Here is a 20,682-nt window from a genome sequence, read left to right as displayed (position 1 = left end):
ACAGAGGTGGTGATCCCAGAGAGGAGCAAAACAGCGAAATTTGGGTAGACTGTTTTGACGCTTGGTTTTGAGTAGTTTTAGTTAAGTTGAAGAGCTAATGAATTCAACAGCTGAGTCTTACAAGGTCATGAGACTCAGGGCATGACCGCCCTGCCCGGGCTGCTCTCACCAGTTTTCCAAGGAGCAGCTTGCAAAGTGTCGCTCATATTTTTCAGAGGACCTTTTTTTTTTGAAAAGTGTTGTGTTTCATATGGTACAGAGTGGGAAGGGAAAAACCACTAACACCTCAAAAGCTGTCCAAAAATGAGGAGATTGTTTCCTGCTCAGCGCTAATAATTGGGCTAAATGATAATCATAGTAATATTAATGACAATTACAAATTAGTTGCTCTGTATACTCTTGCATGGAAGTGGAAATTTACTTTCTGCCAAAACTTACACCTTTGGAGAGAGAAAATGTCCAAAATTAAATGATTTAAACATTCAGACATAAAATTGCAGTAGTCACTCTGCATTATTTGCCCTCCTTTAATGAGAATAAACTGTCACTGGCACCGTCTCCAGGCAACTGCCGAGAAATGCTTAACCTTACGCAAGGGTCTTGTAAACCACACATTACAGCAGGTAAAGGATGTCTTTACAGTGAGACTAGCTCAAGAGATCAAGTAGGAAGCGTTTATTTCATCTTATTTTTAATTAGCATTTTTGCTGGTTTGCAGGGTAATTATTTTCTCTCAAAGATTTGCTTTGCTTAACTAGCAGAATCAAATAAAACATTATATATTTCACATCCTGGTTATAATATTTAATAAGCCAAGAAATACTGCAGGCTTCAGTAGTTACAGTGGGGGCATTTGGAAAGCTTCTGACAGTTTGAGTTTCCCTGTAATGAAAACGGGGAGAAACCGCGAGGCCAGGTATTACGGGCAATTTTAGAGGCTCCCACCGAGACTGGCGCCTCATTATGTGTCATGCATACTGTAAAAGCCAGTCTGTTTTAACAGACTATTGTCTGAATAAATAAGATGGAAAGAGAAACGGGGGTACAGATGGCAGTGGCACAACTTGCAGCAGGCTACTGGCCTCCTCATTCCCAAACAGGAACTGAGGGAGACTTGGAAAATGAACCCAGTCTTCCAGTGACTGAAATAACTTTTCCCATGTTTCACAAAATAACGTATATGTGGTATAGAATATCACTGTGATCTGCAGTTGGCAGCATCTTGAATCATTTTTTTTTTGGTTATTTTAAAACTAGGTGGTCAACATGTTTTGTATCCACACTTTTAAATGATGCCGAATGACTAAATTGGCAAGTGACCTGCATCTGTTCTTTGGCAATTCACTTAAGTTTACGTTTTCTTGTCGCAACACTGTTCACTTTGAAAGCTGCTGTAACCTGGCGCGAAGAGCTGATAAAGCGGTAAAATAGTAATGCGGTGAACAACCTCTACCTCTACTCCTCTAAAGGAGTAGCTTTATTTCTGTGCCCATAATAATCGATATGAAAGGTTCACCTACTTCTCCAAACATAAGAAGCACCCTGAGGTAAGTGGTCAGTTGGTAACTTGTAACTCAGTCCGCAGGGCTGTGTCAGGGTACAGCAGCTGCGGATTGAGCCCCTTAAATTGGCCAAAACTAGTGTCTAAGGACTGGCATGAGAGGTCGGGTGGTGAAAGGGAAGGCAAACGTGGGAACTGGGGGAATATTTAATATTCTGAAGTGGAAAGTGTCATCAATAGCAAAAAAACAAAAAACAAAAAACCCTAATATGTTTACTCACCCAATTCCTTCAACCTCCAGGCACGTGGAGGGAACACGTCTAAGAGCTCAGGATGAGATAGTCTTGTTGACAGTCACGTTTCAGTTATACTACTAATTGACGTGCTCTTCTAGCAAGAGAAAATTTTCCAGTGGCAACAAGTCCCCAAAAACCTGAAGGGAAAGCAGCCCCGGTCTCTGCTGAGATGCGCTCTGCTGTCTTGTCTTTACCAATACGCAGGCACGACGTCTTTTCTCTCTTCGCAAAAGAAACACATGTAAGGCCTGTGCAGAGTGTAGCCTAAAGTGCGAAAGAGATTTGTCATTTTTTGACAATAATTCACATGGACTCCAAAACAAATGTACTTCTGAACAGTGACTCCACGAACAATAAAGCAAACACTCTCAACTACCTGCCAGCCCATCCGTCTTTTCAAATCATGTCAGCAGACCTCAAACTGTTTACCAAGTTTTATTGTTTTGTAGAGCAGGAAATAATTTGTGGTGAAGTGCAGCAAGCCATTGAACTTGGCAGCCATTTATTACTTGCTCTCCCTTTCTAGCACATTGCTGTTTCATCGTTTACCTGTCATTTGGTTTTAGATCGGATCGTTTATCCACACTTGGCAGTTACCTAGACTGCGTAGGTAAATCCGGAGGTGGAACCGCACAGCCCTTCCGCTCGCAGAAGCGCCCGCCTGCAGTTTGTAGAATTTGCGCTAGTGCTGTACGCCTGATTCTTGAGCGTTGTGTTGGGCCAGGCGTGGATCCTTCCTTCCGCCAAGGAAAACACGTTCATACAGCTCAGCATGAAACCTGCTGGAAAGAAAATGAGTCAGGCTTTGTTTTTAGCCGGCAAGTTGGTGAACAGGTGTTTCAGGAAGGGAGAAGTACGCCAGCCCCAGCGTAGCAGGTGCCCGCAGAGCGCTCCCAAGGGCAGCTGGGGCAGGCGTCATGCCATGAGCTGTACCTTAGGGCTCAGGGACACCGTGGATCTGGGTCACGCCTGAGACACGAGACAGGGAGAGGCGCTGGTGACCGAGCGAAGTCTACTCTTACTGCTCCCATGTTGTCATTGCTGTTACAAATGAACGCCCTAATTAGGAGCGAGGGAATTTACGGGCAGATATGAAAATGTTGTTACTATGGTTACCAGGTGCTCCAGCTCAGTCGGGAAGTGTCGCTAATACGACGATAGCCCAAGGGTAAACACAGGAGGTAAATGATGAAGAAGCCCCCTCAGCTCCAGGAGAAAATCCTTTCCTTCGTGCATTTGTTTGGGTGGCTTGTTTTGCAAACTACCATCCGCTGTTGTCATGCCTTTCTGTCTCACCCCTTCTCCCCGTGAACTGCGTTTGGTTGGACGATAAGGAGCTCCAGGGATAAGAAAGTGCAAAAACAAAATGGCATTAACAGGAAAAGTAAAAGTTTATTTACCTGTCTTTCGAAGCTCTGTACAAAAATCCCTCCCCACTCCTCTCCTCTCTACATAGACTAAACAGTAAGGTGGACTGTGTGCATTTCTACAAGTTAAGAGAATAGATTTTTTTCTTGTGTTTCCATATATTATCCATCCTGATTATGCTAATACTGGTGGGTGATGCTTGATTCACATGTCAGCCTATGGGCAGGGAAGGAAGGGAATGAGCAGGGACCTTCTGCCTCTCGGCTCCTGTCTCTTGGCCCAGACAGGGCAGCTTGGTGTTTTGCTGGTTAGGTGCAACTGCTGCTGTTAGGCGCCGGGTCTGCAAGGAGCCAAGGGAGGAACGGCATTTCAGAGGGAGGCCACTGGGCCATGAAGCCCCACAGATGTGGTTAGGACGATGTTTTGCTCAGGGCTGCCGACAGACGAGGTCTGCATAGGTTCTTCCCTTTCCTATAGGGAAAGGAAGGATTGTGGAGTTGGATTAAGTCCTGCTGCAATTTTCTCAAGACAACGAGGTGACACGAGTGATTGCTTTGGCAAAGATGTCTCAGTCCTGAGTAATTACCTGGTCCTTTAGAAAAATAAATGCGGGAGGAGACAGAAAAGCAGAAGAGCTGCTCATAAGGAAGCTGCTTCCCACCACCTTGAACAGCACTGACTGCGAGTCATGCTCTGGTTTTGGAGGAGGCATGCAGGAGCAGAAACAAGCGTAAACCTTTAATATCCTGCTCAACTAGAGACAAACTACAACTATACATAGCAATATCCAGCGTGTTGCCTCCTGCTGTTTGCTGACTGAGACTGCAAACTCCTTGCCCTGGGAGGGATTATGAATCGAACGATTCGTTATGGGAGCGTAGGGCCAGGCACCGGTGGTGTGTACCAAAGCAGAGCCAAAGTTGGAGCAATGGGAAGGTTCCTGTTAGCACCAGCTGAGGCCCTGCAAGTGCCAGCTCCTCTCAGTTTAGGCCAAAGAGTACAAAGATCCTTCAGCTTTATAAGGCCAGAGGCCTTGGCTGATCTCACTGAGTCTCAGATTCCTAGCTGAAGTGCTTTAATCAGACACCCTAACCTCCGTCTCAGGTGGTGGAGAGAGGCAGGAGCTCCAGAGAGCAAATCATTTCACTCAAGATTGACTATCTCTGGCCCTGCATCCATGTCTCCATTGACACCAGATGCAGAAAGGCTTCAAAAAGTTGCTTCCGCTAGGGCCTTAGTCGCTGTCATTGCTGTCTTGGTGAACTCAGAATGGCCCTGAAGTTGGCCATTCTGAATGGCTTTAATTACTCTGGATGACAGTTTGACTTTGTTAGCAAGAAGGGGGACAGAGTGGCTCCGTCACAAGCCTTTCTGCAGATGGGATAAAAGTTTTGAGATGCAAGAGTGGAACTAGAGTTCAGTGAGATACGGGTTGTCCACTGCACCTTGCGTTTCCTGGAGAAGGCCCACCACAGCTTGCCCACATGGCAGCAGTAGAAAATATTTAAGAAAAAAAAGACATCAAATGTGATTGGTGCCATGGGGAGGAGTGAGAGACAGCAAAGAGGTAGGATTCACGCTAATGATGACGACGAGGCTGTATAGTCTCTTCTCGTGTTGCAAGAGATACTAGGGAAATCAAAAGGCATCAAAGATACCTGCTACTGTAAGATTACCTAGATGGGCCACTGGTCTGGGCTGATATAGCGTGTTTTTCCTCTCTTTGATTTTAGAGGCTTGGGAAAGCTTCACTTTCCGGTGAGTTTGGTTTTGGCAGTGTAGAGCAGCTGGGCACTTGTAGCCTGAGTAAGACTGAAAGGTAATTCAGCAAGGTAATTCAGAGGGAAATGGGGACCATTAAACCAGATGTTTCCTTGGTCAGTGAAAGGTCTCCATGCAGTAAGCAAAACCAGGATTTTGCTATTGAGCTGGGTTTCGGGATTTGTCTTCTCTGGACCTGTTTGTGTTTGGTCTCTGTATAGCTGAAGAAGCACTATGAGAATCCCACTGGACCCACTCGTCCGCCTATCTGTTGTTTACGCCCTACCGTGTAGTTGTCGTACCCAAACGCTTCAACAGCATACGTGTACGTTTGAACTTCTGGTCAGGTTTAAAAATTTTCAGTTTACCCTCAAAGCTGCGGTGAAGGAAATCAGAATCTAGTTGTTTACTTTGAGTTTTGATTTTTGTATATTTAAAAATGCACACTAGGTAATTAACTTTACAACGGTGTCATCTCAAGCTGAAGAAATAACAGCACTTCCTTGTGCAAAATCTTGAGACTGACTCTTTCGAGCTTCGAATCTGGAATAAAAGGAATCTGAAGGAATGCAGCAGCACTGACACACGTATTGGGGAGTGGGCTAGGCAGGGGGGAATTTCTTCAAAAATGCTCGAGTAGAGAAATCATGCATGGCTGCAGGAATCCTTAGGGATTGCTGTCCTTGTGACAGCACTAGAGAAATCCCGTCTTCCGCACCTCATCGAGAACAGGGGCAGCTGCAGCACGTTGAATCTTTGAAAAAAATACGGAACACGGTGCTTGTGGCTCCTCTTTCTTTGCTGAGTTGGTTACGCAGATTCTTCCCACAAATTAATAGCGTTTTACAGATATTCTGGCCACAGTGGTGATGTTTTCCTTCTCACTGGAAGATTACAGCATGCAGCCTTTGTCTGGTGGTTTGTAGTCTCCCTAATTGCGTAGGATAGTTCCACTCTTTGAATTTTGGATTAGCCAGGTGATGCGAGCCAGTTTTTTATGCTTTGGGGCTTTAGTGAGATCCAGCCACCAGACTGTGGGTGAGCTATGAAAACACTCCTCTGTAGAGACTGGCTGTTTATCTTGGCACCATATTTGATGCCGAAACAATCCAGGAGCATATAGCTCTCGTGTGGTCCATCAGCCTTGAAATAGTGCTGTGGTTCAGGCTGGCAGACCCAATGAAAGCAATTTTTTTTTCCATTCAGTTTCTACAGGTAGTCTATCTGTCTTGTTCTTTTCTTTCTTTAGAAGACAAAATCCAAGAAGCCCTCGTTCCTTCAGGTCTCAGGAAATGGGATTTTGCCCTGACAGTGGAACTGGTATCATGACATTGCGGACAAGGGTTGCTGTTCATAGTCAGTAAGGCAGATGTGCAGCCTGTCACGTTTTCTAGGTTGGTACAGAGTACAAGCCTGCTGATCACTAAGACTGAAAAAGAAAGTACCTCATTTTTACACTTCATGTTAGCACCAAGATGAACAAACCTGATTTCCAGAAACAATATAGCTAGCCAGGAAGTTATTTCTCATCCTCTAAACATCTTCAGAGTGCCAACACTTTGTCACCGTGATCTCCAGTGGAGCTAAGGACAGTGCAAAACCATCCCTCAAATCTTCTGCAGTGGTAAATGCGATGATGAACCTTGGCTCCATGTCTGAACTCAATTTGAAAGTGCTCCTGCTTTTTTTCCGCACGTTTTCCATGATGGCGATGTTGCTTTCCAGGCATCTTATATATACCAGCCACTGTGTTTCAGGTGGTTTGGGTCCTCTATGGATTCTTCAGAAGGAAGAGGGAGATGCTATAGGTGGAGCTTCCAATGACCCTCCGTTTATGCGGTCATCACACTCGAACGCTGGTGATTTTGAAACTCACTGTAGGTCCGTGATCTGGTAGCTCAGACACTCTGAATGAACCAGGCAGAGCCAAGAATCATGTAGCTTTTCTGCAGGCACTATACACCTTTTACACCACCCTACTGGGTGTCATGGGATTGAAGAGCGTGCCCTTGTGTCCAAAAATTCCTCCTGAGGTTGAGAAATCTTTCCAAAGCAGTTTTACCAAAATTAGGGAGTCTAGAGAAAAGTTGCTGCCATTCTGACAAACTGCTTAGGAGTTAAGGAGAGGGACAAGTATTCAGCAGCAACTGTTACTAATATTTTTTTTTTTTTTTTTTTTTTTTTTTTACAGAAATGAAGTGATACAGGCACACTGTGAGCAGTCTTTTTCTTCATTCTCCTTCCTGCCTTCTTGGCGCTGCCTTTCATATAGTCAAGCAAATTTAACAGAAGGGTAGAAAGCGCTGAGAAGGGTAATCAGAGATAGGAGAGTGAGATCCAACAGTACTCCCACCAAGGTGAAGACGTTGATGCCACTGATGCAACATGGTAGAAAAGCGTCCTGTCCTTAAGAAAACCAACGCCTTACTAGACTTCACTGAAGCCAGCCAACAGGGTAGAGCCACGCAAGAAATGCAGATTTTCAGGAATGCTACTTTTCATTGAATGGCTTGCTTTCAGGGGAAGCAATTTTAAAAAAGAAAAAACATTTTAAATAAAAGAAGAGTATATGTTACCTGAAACAATACAATAACTATAAAGAAATATACTCTAAAAACATTTACCAAGTGAACTATTAAACCAAGCGTTCACTTTGGGGATGCAATATAGAATTTATCCTAAAATTGATTTTTTTTTATTTTTATTTTTAAGTAAATGCTGCTTTATAAAAAATCTTCAGAGGTTTGTAGGAATATCCTCAGCATGGCTGTCACTCTACTTAATTCCTGTTCTAAGGAGCTATAATAATGCGCTATTTGCCAGTGCAGCAAACTGGTACCATTTAATTTATATCAGAAGATGTACAGCTAAGCTGAAAGGTGTTAAAATAGGCTTATTCATCATTTCCTCGGTTTTATAGTCCTTGAATGTTTAATGTTTAACATTTTTTTTTCTGATGGTGATCCCATATATGCCATATTGACTGTCACACATTTGCAGTATGATTAGCAACTGCTCATGGGTCCATAGGAAGTGTGATGAATAGCATGAGCTCAGTGCAGTGATGGGTGTTACCTAGGTATTTGTAAAACAATCTGACGCAGAGGCTGATCTGAAACCTGAGCCTGACTTTCTCGTTCTCATCCATGCCATCTGCCCCGTCAGATGCAGCTGCGTGGCTTGTGATATAGAGGTTAAACCTACCCAGATACTTCACAGGGTTTTTTTTTTGTTAAGATTGCTTACTGTTTCGCGTCCTCTGAAAGTATTTGCTGGTGGTGGTTAGCTCTGCCAGGTTCTGGAGGTACTCTGGGAACTGCAAACCAGAAATCTTTCCCCAATGTATTTAAATTAGATGAAAATAAATTTAGAAGCATCTACATGAGCACAAACAGGACACAAATCAGCATTGTCTCTGTAAAAAGTTCCCCACCTTGTTTGGAAAGGGAGGAACATGAAAAGAGTTTATAACTGCGATCTAGATGGATGAGTTTTTTTCCCCAAGAGGTTTGTTTTGCGGTGGTTTTAGTAATGCGTTGGAAGGATTGTATCCTGAAGGACCGCGATCCTTAAAGAATGGCCATCTTTTCCAGTGATTCAAGTTGGAGAAAGTAAATCGTGGCTGGTATCAGAGGAAGCAATAGCGAAGGAATAGGGAGCAATAGGGAGCGTTTTTCTGGCTCGCAGGCCAGCTGCCAGGACTTGACCTTGTCCATACTGTTAAACTCCTGTAGGCTCCCAGCAGGGTGCCCACATCAAAACTGCCTGTTGCACATGGTCCATAGGCTGTGATATCTGCAGAAATTGGGAAAGGCTTAGTTGGCACAGGCCAAGATATGTTGGGGCCCTTCTGCAAATGTAGTGGAGCCAGCGGTCGCGCTCCGGTGCCCAGAAGTGTTCTCTGGCACTGTGTTTTTGGCTAGTACAGCTCCAGCCTTGTATTTGTTTAACTAGAGTGCCATTTCAAAGATCACAGATGCCATGCATGCAGACATTCAGCACAGTGCGAGAAGCACGTAGTGTTTGAGAATACCTTAAGGTCTTTCCTTACTTTTGAAACCTCAGCTAGGCAAATCCCATCCTCATTAGCCACATTAATGACTTGAGATCCCTATGGAGCTGGGAGTGGAGAATTCGAGTTTGCAATAACGGCAAGTCCTGTTTTGCAAGTTAAACTCCTGTCGTGGAGCTATGATGCCTCCGAGCTGGTAGCTGCTTTGCCAGCAGGGAAAGGGCAAGTGCGTCAGGGAGCCTTAGAGCTGGTGTGGACCAGCAGCATCAAGCAGCCGCTTTGTGGTTGCCCAAGTCGCACAGTTGTCTTTCAAGATGTGTCCTAGATTTTAACCTATTGAACGAGAACATAGCGAGTCAAATGGAATACGCATGGTTGGCTGCTCTCGGCTTTGAGATAGGATCAGGAAGGTCAATCAAAGATTAATGGGTGTAACTATTTTCTAAGCCTATCTGTAATGCTTTTAGTGTGGTTTCCAAAGGAAAGAGGGCATATGTAGTAATCCTCTTCGTTTATTTCCTCTTACTCTGACCAAATTTGAACAAATCTGACAAGTATGTCAATTCTTACAAGTTCTGTGTTGCCGAGTGGAGGAGAGAATCTCTGTCAGCATCCTTGGTGAGGAAAGACAGTGTTTGAGCTCAGGAAAAGATGAGCAGGGATTGCACAAGGAAGAGCATTCCTAGAAACACCGCAGCTGAAGGAAGAGCTTCATCCTGAGCGCTCTCCTTCACCAGTAGTGATCCTCCAGTACACTTGAGGCTAGTTTGATGCGAACTAGGGAGTGTAACACCAGACAAGCCACACGACTGTGGTCACCGTTTGGGAGAAGTGGCCCTCGGTGTGTGTTGAACAGTATGATCACACTTTTCAGCGAGGGCTTGCGAGGTGTTTAACTCCAGCAGCTGCGTCTGAGACAAAGCCCACCAGGTCTGGAAAGCAGCCAGTTCCTAGCAGGGATGGGCTTGCGCATTTTATGTTGGTGGAGAGTGAAAGATGATGTGAAAAGAGGATACCTGTCAAAAGGAAAGAGGCGGCGATAAAAAAGGGAACAAAAGGAAGAGCGATATGCTTAGTCCGAATAATAGCACAGGTGAGGATGTGACCAGCAGGAGGTCGTGACAAGTGCCAAAAATTTGGCCCTGTAATGCCCTGTAATGGCTTTGCTTCATCTGCAGTTACGTTATTTTCAATGGTAATATGAGTAGCTGTAAGAATTCATGTGGCGCGTTTAGCTGAAAAAGCGCAACCGAAGGCTGTTTCTGATAGTTCCTGGTGAACGCTGCTGCCTGCAGACAGTCTGCCTCTCCTCGGAAGGCACCTTTTCCTAGCTGCCTGCAGGGAGAGCCTGGAGGACTGGACACTGGCCCTGCAGGTGAGATGAATCCTGCCCTGACTGCTGCGCGCTTGCCACTTTGCATCAGTCTCACTTCTGCGGCTTCTTCTGTTTCTTACAGAATAGCAGCCCAAGTGCGAGGCTAAGGTAATAGCCGAACTGTGTGCAAAGCCCCAGATGCATTTCAGGAAGGGAAAGAGAGGTGTTCAGAGGTACGTCTTGTTCTCCACTCTGTTTTTTCTAAATCCTCTCTTCCTTTTGCCTTTCTCTGTCTGTGTCCACCAGTGTCTCCCAACCATCTTCCTTTTCTCCTTTTCTCTGTGAACTCCTGTGCTGCTTGCTTTGGTTTTTTCCTCCTCTTCTCTTTTTCTCCCAGTTACTTTATTATTCTGATTAAATCTCATTTATCTGTCTTGAGCCTTCTCACTCTATTTCTAAATTCTTTCCTGAGACTTTTCCTCCCTTTTATCTCCCTTCACCCAGTGTCTCTGCTGACACTGCCTGAGCTCAAACCCCCTGACTCAGGCTGAAGGACAGCAAGCTTCCCTGCGCACTGGAGAGAGGCTTCATTTGACGAGGCTCCGCTAAAGACCAAGCATGAGCATCTCTGTTCCAATTAAAACGATGGCACTTCCTTCCCCGATCACGGCCTGACTTTTCTGCAGGCCTAACAGGTGTGGAGAATTGGGGGCCATTAGGAGCGATTGCCTATAACTGCAAATAGCAGAGCTGGACTCCGAGCAGGACTACACTTACCCAATGTCATTGGATGCACAGATATTGGATTTGCAGGACAGTGAACCCAGGAACGCTAATGGTGCTCACATCCAAGAGAGACAATGAAAATGAGCACTTGCTCTCAGCTATTTAAGTTTGCTATTATTTTGGACCATTGGCTATGAATCAAGTTCAAGCCAAATTGAACACAAATCACCTAGAACTGCGTGCAAAAGGTCTCCGATAAAATTAGCGGTAGAGCCGCTAGCCTCATGCAGCTTAAGTGAGCCGTCATCGCTTATCTGCCCCTAAATGTCAATGCGGCCGTCGCTGCCTCTGTGCCGCTTTACAAGTGAGAGGCGCGCAGCCTTGGCAATGCTTGATTGCCGCTGCATGCACAGACACCGGCTATACGGATTGCCTGCCTGTGTGGCATTTTGTGAGTATGCTGAGTGACTGCTGAAGGTTAATAGGACTTGGGAAAGGGGGGAACTGATGTTACATCCCTGACAGCGTGCAGGTAGCTACAGGGAGGCTCGTCAGCATTGTCCTTCAGGTCACCTCTGCTCTTCAGCAGGAGAAGTCTTGTTATCCTGGCTGCTTATCGGCATTGTGGCAGGGCTGTGAAATCTTGTGCGGTGGCCGCAGGCAGAGGTAAGGATATCAGCTCCCAGGCTCCCCGGCGCATGTTGGATTTGGCTTCGGGATCCAAGGAGAGGTTCGTAGCCCTCGCATCTGTAACTGTGATGTTTTTGGCTTGTTGTTGGTGTGTCACTCCCCCAGTAATGCCAGGCTTGGATGGAGGACCTGCCCTGTCCTATGGACCCTGGACAAACTCCCGCACTACAAACAGTGCTTTTCAGGCGATGCAAAGCGTAGAGAAAAACCCAGCGCAGGCTCCCAGCAGCCTTTCCTCGCCCCGCGCAGTCTGTGCCGTGCCGCTGGGCTGCAGGCAGGCAGCGAGGGAGCTGGTGTTTGCAGCAAAGACTGGCGGGTGCATGGAAAGCAAAGGCACCGCGCCTGCTTTTCCAGCTCATGTTTTGCTAAGGTATTGTTCCTGGGGGGTGGAGGGAAAAAGACAACAAAAAGAAATTCAAATATTTGTGTGGAAAATCAGGTGTAATGGAATAGATGACTTCTGTCCCAGACGCTGGGGCTATGGGGCTTTGTATGTCCATCGTCATCAGGAGAAGGAACGCATTCCTTCTCTCCAATTGTCCCTCTTAATTTTTGTAATTGAAGGAATGGCACGTCTTGGGGAAGCTTCTCTCCGTTGGGCAGGTTAACACTACCAAAGCCTGCTTTTGGCATCTTGTGCAGTGCTACAATGAATGGGAGGAAAAGGGCCTCTAGCCACACTGCATTTATTCATTGCCTCCTCCTGCAGAGGAAGATTAGTCTATCGCAGCATGATTAAGGGCAACAGAATCTTGCCCTGAATCAGGGACAGCTTAGGAAGAAATTAAAAGATTTCCTCAGGCAGTACGTATTTGTTTATTTTCTTTACGCTGTCTTTCCCCCGTGACAGAGCTCTAGCAGTGTTGGCACGTACGATCTAATGGGTGCTACGTGGCCAGCAGCGTGATGGGTCGTAATGTCGTGGCGAGTTCTCAGTGAAGCCCGTAGGAAAAAAGAGGAAGGAAAAGATCCTTGGGTTTCACTGCACAAATAAACGTCAGGATGAAGCAGGTCTTGCCTGACTTTAGCTCCCTGCTGCCCAAAGACAATCACACAAACACTCATACAGGCAAGAAATAACTGCACTGCTCAGATGAGGATGAAACGCAAGGTCCAGAAGGAACGTGACTGACCGCTTAAATGCTGCTTCAGAAACCTCAGAATAGCACTTCAGTGGAGCCTGGGACCTTCCAGGTAGCCTTTTAGCAAGGGTAAGCTTTTCTCTGCAGAAGAACGGGGCATGTAAGAGCTTGGTAACCAGCACTGCAGCAGGGCTACTGCCTGGGCTGGAGGGCTGCCTCGGCCCATTGCATTTTGCTGTGCTGCCGTTTAGCAGCAGCTTGGGTCAGCTCCCATCTGTGAAGATTTAGCCTGGATTTGTTTTGGCCCAACTATTGCTGTTTAACAGTTTTCACTGGAAATCCTACAGTGAGTAGAAAAGAGCTGGTTTCGCTTTGCTTTTCTCCCTTTTCTCTACTGTTTTCCGTGGGCAGTCTTTTTTCACAGTTAGAGCAAAACCCCCACATGTCTATGCTAAAAAAAAAAAGTAGGATTTACAAGTACAATATCGTCTTTCTTTGCAAAATAGATTGCTTTTAAGCCCCGCCAAAAGTATTTTGGGATTTTAGTTAAAATATTCCTTGTTACTACACAGTCTCTTCTAATTGCAGACTCTTTCCAGAATCTGTAGTTATTTTGAGGCAGGTATCTAGTCAATAGCACAAAGCAGCAAAATATGTGAACTACCCTGATAAGGGTACGCTCGTGGCCAGGCCTATGTCTCAAAGATATTTTTTCCCTTCATTACTTTCTTCTTTTTGCACGGTTTCTGCAGGCATTACAAGACGCTTAATGTATCCACCTTGGTCTGCAAACCACCTAATCTTTATTTGCCAAAATGATAGTTTAAAAGCAGGAACTAGCCTAAGAGCTATCATGTCACTTAAGCAAATAATCATAACAGCTACCATGTCTCCCACAAGGCTTTTCTTATTTAAAAAATAATAATAGAAAGCTGAAAGCAAGCGCTGAATCTTCCTGTAGCCCTGTGGGTGCACAGGCAATAAAATTACATTATATGTGTCCCTCTCTTACCCTTATTTTTCTTCAAAGTATCAAAAGAGGCAGGCAATAAAAACAGATACTTTATGCCAAGGTAACCTCTGAACTGCACTATTTTAAGTAAGTGGCCGGATAATCTTAACGCAATACGATGATGCTGCTTCCCTCACTGAAGTGCAGCTGAGATATAACAGGAGGGTTATGTCATTTAGGTAGCTTCTGAGCTGCTACTTGAAAATTTGGTTTAATGTCATACAAACGTCTAGAGTTACTGGCATAGCAGTCCCCTTAGGGGTTGTTTCAATTAAAATGCAACAGTATAAAATCAAATCATTAACCACTTGGGATGGAAATCCCAACTCCTAAATATTTCTTTCTTACAGAACCTTCATGTAGACCAGAACCGCATGAATACCACGCTCTTCTATTCACAGGCCAAAAATGGAAAGTCATTTAAAAAGCTCTGGTTATCCTACTTGAAAGAAAAGAAAAATCCAGTGTGTCGAAAGAACGTTGCTTGACCCAAATTACTGAAATTTTGAGTTTTAAAAATACATTTACCTTTAAGTTTAAGTGATTTTTGTAGTTATGGGAAGGTTTGAGCTGAAAAAAAGACTCAAATCTTTTCAAAGACACCTAAACCAACTGAGGACTTCTAGAATTCACCCATCGCCCTTTTCCTCCTCCTCCTCCTCGTCTTCTTTCAGCATCTTCATGAAGTTTGCTACTTTTTCAGACAAGACGAGGCGTGACAGGGGTTCCCCTGCTCCACCAGACCAGGCTGAGGTGTCTCTTTTTGTGGCACCTGGTACCAAGGAGACCAGCGGCAGCTTGTGTCTGACTCTTTCTTTAGGGAGTCCTGAAAGCCTGCGCTGTTTTGTGGTCCTCAGTCACAACTGCACAGGCTGTAGCACAGGATACAGGAGCTGCGCAGCTTCTCAGGAACTTTTGTGTTCAGCCTGAACGCTGACTAGTAAAAGTTTTTCCCTTTGTTCAGTGAATTTTCGGGGATTCCTCAGCTGAGAAGTCTGTTTTAAAGCAATATGCTCGTTGGAGGCTAGTCTTAGAAGGCAGTAATACAAGAACAAGACTCTTCCAGTTATGAAAGTGACCTTCAACTTGACGAGCGATGTGTCAGGCTTTGTATAGCTCTCTGTGTGAGGTGGTTTCCTGCCCCGGTGATGCTCTGTGGTTGGGGATGCAGGCTTCAAACCTGTCGGCGTCTAGCAATGGAGAGGTTCGATTCCACCGCCTGGATTTTAGCAGCTCTAGCAATACCTTTTTTGTGCTTGCTTTTGAGGCCAGATGGCATCTTCACTGGTGAAAGACAATCTGGAAACTTTCCAGCATGATAGCGCAGAAAGTAATTGGATTTATGGTCGGCGTTTCCTGATCATGAGACGAGTGACAGCACAGCAACCTTTACCAGGACAGCAAATACTGTAGGCAACAGTGTAAGGTATTTGCAGGCTCTAATCTCATGTGCCTACATGACAAGATCAAAAATTTCTGGGCTTTCCTCTAGCTCTTTGGAAGGGCAGGGTCTGCTCCAGGGGTTAGTTTGGAGAGCTGCAGTTAGGCTTCGTCTCTGCCTTAATTTCAGGGCAGAGGGGGCTGCTACCTGCCTTGAGCCTGCCACGAAAGCCACTTCGGAAATGGGAAGGAAAGCCAGCCTCAAAACATCATTGTTTGGCAGCTTGTGGGTCCGTGAAACCAAGAGGAGCAACGATCAGAGAACGCGCTTCTCGTGTTTGCTGTGAGAGCTTGACTGATAGCGTCCAATTCCTGATGGTTATAAGCACTGTTAAGGCTTGCAGAGCTCTTCCAGCAGCAGCAGTAGAGCAGTTTGAGCTATTTTTGTTTTGTTTTGTTTTGTTATTTTTAAAGGCGATACGGGTGAGCAATAGCTTCTTTGTTTGACGCATGTCTATGGAACCGATTCCTTTGGTAACCAGATCATTTCTCATACTCACTTTTAGTCCATGTTCTCATCTCTAAAATGGGCACTATAATGCTGTCTCATTATGCACCAACTTTATGGGAGAGGTTCAGTAATCATTATGAAAAGGTCATATGCTTCTGTGAAGGGCACCTATAAATAAGTCTATAAATAAATAGTCTGGAAGCCTTCAGGAGAGGCTAGCAACTTATTTATTTTTTATCCTGCTGGCTGCAGGGGATGTATGAAAGCCCTAGCATACTGCTAATTAAGCAGAGTAGAGTTCGGTACTCTAGTTTTTTTTCTGGGGCAGCGGGACAGCGCTGGCTGTAGCAGCTGGTTTAGTGTGGGACCTGGCCAGCGCTGGAGCTCATGACAACGTGTGGTGCCACTCCGTAAGGTCTGTGCCGAAGCCTGGCAAGGAAACGCACTTAATTTGGTTTTATTGAGATGGGGCTAGCTGCACAATATATTCTCAGCGGTGAGGTGGCATGATTTTTTTCTACTACGCTCTAGCTGTGCTTTTTATTGACTAGTGTGAACGCTCTTGGTTGCTCAGGTAGCCTTCAATAGCGTCAGGTCTGGACTTTACAAACCTAGCTGTCTAGCCAGAAGTTGGTTTAATTCCACACTCCAGTGGTGTTTAAGGCAGGTAGTAAGAAACACCTCATTTGCTTTGAGTTCATTCCATTTTTATGAGGGAAAATGCTCCCAGGCTTCCTGTATGCCAACAGGACAGTTACCTTAGTTTGCCCTCTGCCTATGAAGCAGGTTTCTGCTGTACTGCAAAGGGCTGTGCGGGAGCCCAGAGGCAGCAACAGTTCTGGGGGATGCAGAGAGTGGGGGACATCTTGGGAAGGCTGGGAGGAGAAGGGGGACTGACACCCCCCCCTCCCCGAGGAACAGATCAAGGCTAGTTTTTTTCATGTAGCACTTGATTGCGAAAAGGTTAGGAAGTCCCTGGAGTTGAATGTGTTGCAGGAAGTTGTGACACCAAGAGGAGATGGAAATCCTGACCTAAGGTGCTGCTCAGTCAGTGGAAACTAGCGTGCATGCAGTCCATGCATTTCAAGGTGGAAGACGCTCCCCCAGTTTTTTAATGTTGTTGGCTTTGCCGTGTAACTGCATTGCAAGTGCACAAGGAAGTTCATTCCTGAACTAAAATGCACTTTTATAGCCCTCTCCTGTCAGTATATCACTGCCCAAGCTGTGGCCCGTCCGAAGGAGACCGACAAGCAGCTGCTCACAGCCTAGGCGTTCCAGCATAAACTGTAGGGTTTTTTTTTCTTTTGGTCTCAGGTTAAACGATCAGTTCAGTGCTGGCTGCCGTTCCTTCTCTTAAAAAAGAAAAAAAGATTTGTTATATTGGCTAAAACAAGAGGAGTGGGGATATTTGGTTTACAACTGTCTGCTCCAGACAGAATTTTTCGTCTGTATTTATATTTCTTCTTATATTAGGCGCTGTTGTTTTTGTCTCATTATTCATAGACCTTTTGAAGATGGATTAAGCGGTAGTTGTGAATAGGCCAGATTTCTTATTTAAAGGCTCCAAACAACAAGGCGATGAATAAATAGGGCAAACAGACTTACCCAGGGCTTACAGTGTATTAACTTCCTCTCGTTTCTCCTTAGGCTGGTAGCTAGCTTTTCTTTCAGTCTGTTGGAGTTGCAATGTATGTAAAAATCCGTGCTCCAAGGCAAGTTGGTAGTGCCTGGGATTTATGAATATTGGTGGCTGAACGTGGCTCGCGCTTGCATCACGGCATTTCACCCTGGAAAAGGAGAAAGGATATAGCAGCTGTGCAACATCCCAAGACTCCTGTCACCGGCCGTTTTAAGCCAGCCGTTTTTTTCATCCCTTCTAAGGCCAGGGGCATGATTTTTTCATGGGATGAACGTGTTTGGGGAAGAACCACTCTGCAAATGTACAGGCTAGTATTTAACTGTTAACCTTATGATACTGCTGCTAAAAAGCCTGCCTCTTGTACGCGTCGCTGTGCTGCCCTTTCAGGTGCGGTTGGAGGTAGCGCTCGTCTTGGACCAAGCTCTCGTACGTGAACAGCTGGGAAGCAGCGGTTTAGTTTTGTCAGTTAGTTGTTTGAATTCTCTTTGTCCGGCCTAGAAATGAGGAATAAATATGTGGTGCGTGTCTCTGGGAAGGGAAGTACGTGAAGAAGATCCCATTTAAGGGAACAAAATGGAAGTTATTTTCTAGCGTTTGTGTCTTGCTGCGATCAAACCGACGCCATGCTTCAAAGCGGAGATGCAGAGCGCGTCCAGACTATTGATTTTTGACCCCAGTTCTTTTGCTCCAAGGGAGGAAGTAATGCATCGTTACATTAAGCTCTGATTGGATTAGACGCTGGAAATTTGTATAAGGGGGAGAAAAGGAATGGCTGCCACATGACTTTGTGCAAGCCTGCATCCCTTCTGGAAAAAAAATCACTGTGGCAGCTGCAGAAGTGGTGTCATCTTACCAGCTTTGCGCAGGATTGTCCCAAAAGGTGGCTGTTGCGTGCTTTTTCTTTGCAAGTTCCCACCTTGGAGGAGAGCAGCTGAGCACCAGACGGCTGGCAACTGCCTGCGCAACGGCTTTCTCCTGTAATGAGCAAGTCGAGACATTTCGCATTTTTGTGTTTGTATACCCCACGCTGCCTAAACAGCTCCGGTAATACCGCCGCACCGTGAAAAGTTGCTATTAGTTGCTATTATGACAAATTTAGTAATGACTGGAGAGATTAGATGTTTCAGGAAGGAGCTCTAGTTGTAACCTGATAAATAATCAGAATGGAAAGCCCATTTCATAGCGCTTTCAAGGGAGAAATAAAGAAGTCACATTTTTCTCTCATTTTCTTTATTTAGGAATCAGCTTTCCCCACCACCCCCCCCCCCCAGCCCAGACCACCAGAGCAGCATAGTGTTCGGGAAATTAGTTGGCACAATCAGCTGTTACCTGCCAGTGTGCATTAATATGCTGCTGTGCTGCGAAAGAAAAGGGACTGTGCAATGTGGTTGTTATGCAGTAGCTTTGATGCAAAGGATACCTGTTTCTCCCCTGTACGCTTAGCCCTCTCATTTATTCCTTCTAGGAGAAAGCAGTCCTGAAAGTGATGCAACAGGACAGAATGAGGATAATTCTTTCCTAGAAGGGAATTTAACCCATACTGCAAGAGATACATCTTCTTACAAGTGGGTGAGTTTTCTCGCCTACATGTTCCCCAGTGGTGTGGAGCGTGCGGGCTTAAAACCTGTGGCTGTCTAGCGACATAGTGGTTTAATTTTACCTCCTGCTACCAGTGAAAACTATATGAAAATACACTCAATATCACAAGGTGAAGTAGCATTTCTTGCTTCATCCTGCCACACATTTGTATGGCGATGTGTGTATGTATGCGTGTGTCTATCTGTTCCCCTTAATTACAGTTACACCCACTGTCCAGGTGCAACCCAAAAGTGTCACCTGTGCCCCATGAATTTTAGGAAAAAAGGTGTCTGGGTGGAGAAGAGAGATCCTGCTGAGAGCAGGACTTGCAGGTTCATATTTTATTAGACATCAGGGAAGCTGTACGATAGAGCCTGCTGGGGAACAGGACACATTAACTCTCTTGAATTAAAATAAACAACCTGCTAGGGTTTTTTTTTTGATTTTAGACTGCCAGCAACCCCCCCCCCCCCAAATCAATTAGTCATGCAGCTCTACTTGCAGTGCATATTTTCCTGCTGTTCACAGAGAGAAACCATTTTATGTTATCTCTAATTATTTTTGCATTCAGTTTTCCTTGCTGGCTCGTGTAGGCACTGCTCCTTGTTTGGGAGTTAGAGCCCAGGTAGCTCCTGGGCTTTTCGGATCTGCTGTAATCCACACTGAATATCTGCACTGGTATCACACTACAGCCACAGTCGGTCACATTTGGGGAGGGAGAGAGGGTGGCGACTGCTTAGCATCCCAGCAGCACTTGATGCTTCGCTGTAGGGTAAGCAGAAGCCCACTTTTTCCTCCTATGGCCAGATCTCCCTCAGTCTTTCCCAAATTCAATTTGCATTTCACAGCTCAGCCCAGAAAGCAGAAGAATTTGCTTGGTTGCATTGATTTTGGTTGAAATTGTTTACGTGCATATATATATATATATATAGGTGTGTGTACTGCCAGCTTATTGTATACGTGAGTATCACTTGGCTGGGCAATGGGCCGAGCACCTGTAGGTGCTTTCCTTTTTTTGGCTGTGCTCAAAGAACGCAGTTGACGTGGTTTTGGTCTGTCTTGCCTTTTGAGAAAATTTCCCCTGGGAAAGAGGCTGACTGTCAGGTCCCAGTGGGAAGAGGCAGGCCCCTCTGATGGGCATCAAGAGGTGTCTGTATTGCCCCAGAGAAAAGCTTATCCCAGTCTTACTGTACTAGGAACAGAATGCCACTGCAGAATTTCATGTGTCATACGGGCATCAGCAAACACGTTCTGTCCTCTAATGGACGATGTTTTAGTCTCGGCTTGAACTCAGAGAAGAAGATCCTTTTCTACCACCATCGCAAGGGGTCTGAAGGACTTGGAAATCACTACTTAGAAAGCTGTCTAACCGTAAGTCTTTCGCTTAATTACATCTGAAGACACAATCCTGTTTTCTCCTGTGCAATAAGCAATTTCTTTGCCAAACCCTCAAACCTGTTTTAATCTTACAGCTTCTTGATGCAACGAAGCGCTCGCAGCATTTTTTCGACCCTATCGCTGCAGTGTCCACAACGACTAAGCTTTAGTCCAAGGAGGTTCATTGCTCTAGGCCCCCCTCCCAAAGGCGAGGATTACTTCTAGGGAAGCGTTACACAGGAAGCCGTGGTCTAAGGACGTCGCAAGAGAGGCCAGTGAATGACTGCGGGCCGCTGGTAGCGTGCGCTGGCAGGAACCAGCGGGTACTAGCAACACGTTTTGATTGCAGTGATAGCAGCAAACAGGATTTTACTCATTGATTTTACTGAACTAAAGCTGAACATTTTATTTATCGTACCTCCCTCCCAGCCGCA

The 20,682-nt window shown here is 45.4% G+C and overlaps 1 long non-coding RNA gene across 1 annotated transcript; it reads left to right on the top strand.

The window, feature by feature from the left end:
- The first annotated feature begins 10,038 nt into the window (after positions 1-10,038).
- LOC138067020 (uncharacterized) lies at positions 10,039-11,698 on the top strand. Its single transcript, XR_011140694.1, has 3 exons — positions 10,039-10,313; positions 10,396-10,486; positions 10,758-11,698. It is a non-coding gene; the product is annotated as an uncharacterized lncRNA (long non-coding RNA).
- Positions 11,699-20,682: the final 8,984 nt, after the last annotated feature.

This window comes from Struthio camelus, chromosome 4, assembly GCF_040807025.1.
Source record: "Struthio camelus isolate bStrCam1 chromosome 4, bStrCam1.hap1, whole genome shotgun sequence".
NCBI classification, from domain to species: Eukaryota; Metazoa; Chordata; class Aves; order Struthioniformes; family Struthionidae; genus Struthio; species Struthio camelus.
This window is presented reverse-complemented; position numbering and strand designations above follow the sequence as displayed.